We start from the raw sequence: 4,815 nt of genomic DNA on the forward strand, positions 1-4,815 counted from the left end.
CACACAAAAAAACACATTCAAACACACCACATATCACACATATACCAAACACATACACACGCATACATACACACCACATTACACACATATATACACACAAAAAAAAAAAGTGTTTTCTTTATTGTGGTTTAAGAGGAATGTTTGAGATTTCCACATGGGCCTTTTCCTCCTTCTTGTTGCACTTCTCTTCTGATGGCCGAGGCTCCCCTGAGGCTGCAGTGCAGTGTGCAGTGTCCCCTGCACCACTGCAGCTGAAACTCCCCTGACACTGCAGTACAGGGTGCAGTGTCCCCTGCACCACTGCAGCTGAGACTCCCCTGAGGCTGCAGCCCAGTGCCCACTGTCCCCTGCACCAGGGCAGCTCAGGTGGCCTTCTTCCCATCTCCCGACCAATGGACACTAAGAGATGACCTGTGCAGTTTCTAGATCTTGTCCATTAGAGAACACTCTTGTGTTCCACAGTCCAGCTGTCCTCCCTTTGGGCTGCAATGTGTGACTAAGGACGAGCTTGATATGGAGCCAGCCTCTCCTGTGGTGCAGAGCAAGGACAAGATGGCCTCCTGGATGACCTGGGTAGAAAGTCACCTACACCATGAGCTGCCTAGGAGCTTGCACCTCAGTTCCAAGCTCACTGAGTCCTCTCTGTGTTGAGCCCATGTGGGATTCTAGTGAGCTCTGTGCCAGCTGATCAGCATCTGTCTATTGACTAACCCGAGAGCTATCACCAGACTCCACCCCTTCCTGGACCTTGACCCTGCTGTCCCTCCAGACTCTCTCTGGAGGGAGACATTGGGAAATTGTTTACTTGAAACCCTGAGCCTTTGTCACTGAACTCTCCAAGGCTCTCATGCCACAGAAACCTCTACACCATCAACATTTGAATGAACAACCACTCACTTACCCAATATCCAGATAGCTTCCTTCAGGCTGGCAGTCCAGGGCCACCTCACCTCTATAGGTCTGCCACATGGGAATACACCTTGCTTTCCAAAGAAAAGAATGTGAGCCATGGTGGGTGTTGGGGGACAATCGAGACTGCCTATGTGACTTCTCATAGGTACAACATTACTGTATGGGTGGTAAAAGTATTCTAGTAAGAAGATGAATATTTTCAAAATATACATTTTTAAAGAACTTAAAAGGAATTTAAGTTATGTAATAACGTATCTAAATTTTTAGGTGATTTTAGCAAGGATAAAGGAAAGAGGCCAGGAGAAGCTCAGAGATGAGGAGAGGCCCCTGAAAGGGACAGAAGAGATGGTCAGGGTGAAAGGGAGAGAGTGCAGAGGAGAAGCAGCTGTGACCCGGTCTGTCACTGATGAACACAAGTGACAGGCAACAAAGATTGTGCCTGCAGCTGCTGCCCCTGGAAGGGCCCTGCATTCACTTCAGGCTTTTTGAGGGCATTCTGACATGTGTGAGAGACAAGGGGGGTCCTCACAACGAGCTGTGTCACCTCAGCCATGTGAAGGGGAGAAATAACATGTGCACAGCATTGCAGATGGCTGTAAGGACGTGTGCTTAGTCAAAACAGGGCCAACTGTAACGGCTATTACGTCTATGACTCCAGTTATGAAACAAACTATTGAAATGGAAAAAGTATGGACATTGGGAGGCTGTCTTGGGTTTAGAGAAAGCACGGGACCCTGGAAAGTTAACCACAGGGTGTCACGTTGCAGGGATAGGAAAATCTTTACCTTAATTGCTAAAAGGTTCTATGAACCCAAAACTGTGTGTAATTAATCAGGACTACTGCAGACACACAGAAATGAGTGCCAACAAAGCCAGTGGAATTGCCGTGGGTTCTGTGGTCCAGGTCATTGGGCAGTCATGGCAAAGGAACAACGCTGCTTACCACATGGCAGCCAAGAAGCAGCAGGGAGTAAGAGGAAAGAGACACAGGCTGGATGTGGTGTTTGATAGCATGCTCCCGGTGACCCACTGTCTGTAGTAAACCCTACTCCCCAATGGACTGCTCAGATTTCTACTCATTCAATAAGAATCCAGTCATCAAGGCCGAGGCCTCCCCAGGCCATCACTGCAAACTCAGACACAGCCAGAGGCCAGCTCTATTAGTCTCCATACTGCCTTGCAGTTCATCCAAGTTCACAATCATAGTGACTGTTCACACCGCTCATATTCCCCAGGTGGCCTGCAATAGACTCTCATCTCTCCTGAAGAAGTCCAGAGCCATGGTCACCTCTCATCTGAGTAACATGTTTCAGTTCTTGGCCAATTCTCACCTGTTTCCTACCCTACATTCTTTCTGAGATGTCCCTAGGGGGCCAAATGCATCAGACACCAAGTGCTGAGGTTTCCCTTGTGCCTGGACCACTGGACTCTCTTCATGATCTCTGTGAATTGAGGGTCATTGAGTGGTAAGTGATAGAGTAGTGGCTGGTTTGAACAACAAGAACATCTATTGAAGGGAATCAGTATGTTTGGAGGATGGAAAAGAACAGCATCCACTCTGGTCCCAGACATGAGGTCACAGATCCAACACCAGGATACCAAACCAGTGCTCTGCCATCAGATGAATTGGGTCCAAATACCTTCACTTCTAATGCCCCGCCATTGCAACTGCAAACTCTCAGGAGACACAATAGATTGACTGAGGTGAGTAGATCTTGAACCATCCAGTCAGGGGACGAGGAGGGCAATAGGTTATATAGATGCCCCCAGAAGGGAATCTCAGGTCAGGTAGAATGTCAATGTGCAATTACTCTATATAGTCACACCCTTAGCTGTAGCCACTTATGCCATCATCCTTAAACAGACAAAGAACTTCACAACCCATCATAGATTCCCAAAGCCGAAGACCACAGAAACACCCCAAGATGGTGGAACAGCCACAAACTCTCCTCTCTTCCTGAATCTCAAGGTCAGGTCAGAAAGCAGGGCTCCAAGTTAGTACAATGTCCATTTCCATGTGTGTGTGTGTGTGTGTGTGTGTGTGTGTGTGTGTGTGTGTGTGTGTGAATCAGAGTGTACAGTAGAGGATACAACCGGCAATTTTTGCCTGGTAGGCTGTAATGTCAACATTGCAGTTGGTGTTCCTATCAGGCTGTGGGCAATGGCTTTTGAATGTTGAACAGCTTGTATCAAAGGCAGCAGGCATTGGGGACCCAGCCACACCCAACTCACTATGTCTACTACAACAGACTAAGTGGAACCTAGATGAAAATACCGAGATATTTGACATATACTGGCATGACAGTGACACAGCCAACCTTCTGTGGTGAACAAGGAATGAGTGGTACCCTTGTCCATTCTGCAGAACTGCCTGATGGGTGACTCTCCTGGACCCTCCTCAGCCTCCACTCTCAACCTGCTGCTAGTTTGTAACAGTCCCTCTTGAGGCTAGATCCCCCATCTCTTGAAAGCTCACTGGCTCCATCCTCAGAACTCAGCAGAGAGTCCTCAAGGGGAGCCACACGCAGGCTCTGTGTCAATCACTGGACCCTGTCTAAATGGGAATCACGGGATGCTGTGTTCCTTCTGCAAATGCATCTGGAGTGTCCCTCGTATGTGTCAAGCTGAATGTGAGTTATCTGCATCTTGTCACGTGATAACCGGGAGTTACATTCCGTCCTCTATATACTGTTCTGCTGTGGTCCTCCTTGAGGTCGGCATGCGTTCTTTGGACCCTGGATCTGAGCAAAGGCACATAGGAGTGTACTTGGATTCAGGCTGTCGGCCAGACTGCAGTGGCTGGGGCAGTGGCTGCCTCTTCTACTCTCAGGTGGCCACCCAGAGCTCTGAAGGAGATACACTTTCCTTTCCTGTGATTTGCAGCATGGAGTATTTATTTGTATCTTGAGTGATTTCAGAAGCCCTATATCACATGGTTAAATGGAAGATCATCATATAGTATTCCTATTATATGGTGTTCCTAGAGAAAGATGGATGGACCCATATTTTAAGGCACCTACTACAGTGTCCAGCATATTTGCTTTTCCATGGTATGCACTGGATAGATGAAATAACCAGGGTGGCAAAATGCCTTGGCTGCTGATCCTCCTGGACTCCACTAGGTGGTGCTGGTGTTCACCCTCTGCTCCTAAAGCTACTGCAGAGTTGCTTCCCATTGCATTAAGGTCACTTTCCCATTGGCTGCAATTGCCTCTGGACCAAAGGTCTTTTCAGCACCCCACCTCTGAAGTGGTGCTACCCAGAGTGACATTTCTTGCCATGTCAATGGAGTCATTCTTAGCAGATCTTCAGGATGTCCAGGTGGGATGTGGTCTACTTGTGTACCTGGAGGTTGAGATCCTAGTTTTTCTCTTTCTGATGAATCTGCAGCAGGGTCCTGACGCCCCACCCTTTTTTATTTCAGGAATGTATTAATGTTCCTGTTTGATCTATGCTTTGTGCTGAGAGTCCCCTTCAAGTTTGCCTCTCAGCTTTTGTGAACACGTTAATGGTTCTGCCTCTCCTGTGGATTTTCTCACTAGCTAAACCCAGGTTGAAGAAGTGAAAAGACACAGAGCAAGGGATTTGGGAGAAAGAAAACAACAGAAATATCTTTGAATTTCTTAAATTCTATTGATTCTTGTAGCTGAGGTGTGCTACTCTGTGGGTTCTTCTTTCTTCCACCCTTCTCCATCCCATTTTTTCCACCATTTCAACTCCATAACACTACATAGTAGAGAAGAAAAGATAGACAGAGGAAATGGGGCAACCTTATTGTTAGACTACATACAACTGATTAGGGGTATTTAGCTCCTTGGGGCAAGTTTGACCTTATTTCTTCTTCTTCTTCTTCTTCTTCTTCTTCTTCTCCTCCTTCTCCTCCTCCTCCTCCTCCTCCTTCTC

This window comes from Mastomys coucha, unplaced genomic scaffold (genome assembly GCF_008632895.1).
Source record: "Mastomys coucha isolate ucsf_1 unplaced genomic scaffold, UCSF_Mcou_1 pScaffold11, whole genome shotgun sequence".
Lineage (NCBI taxonomy): Eukaryota > Metazoa > Chordata > Mammalia > Rodentia > Muridae > Mastomys > Mastomys coucha.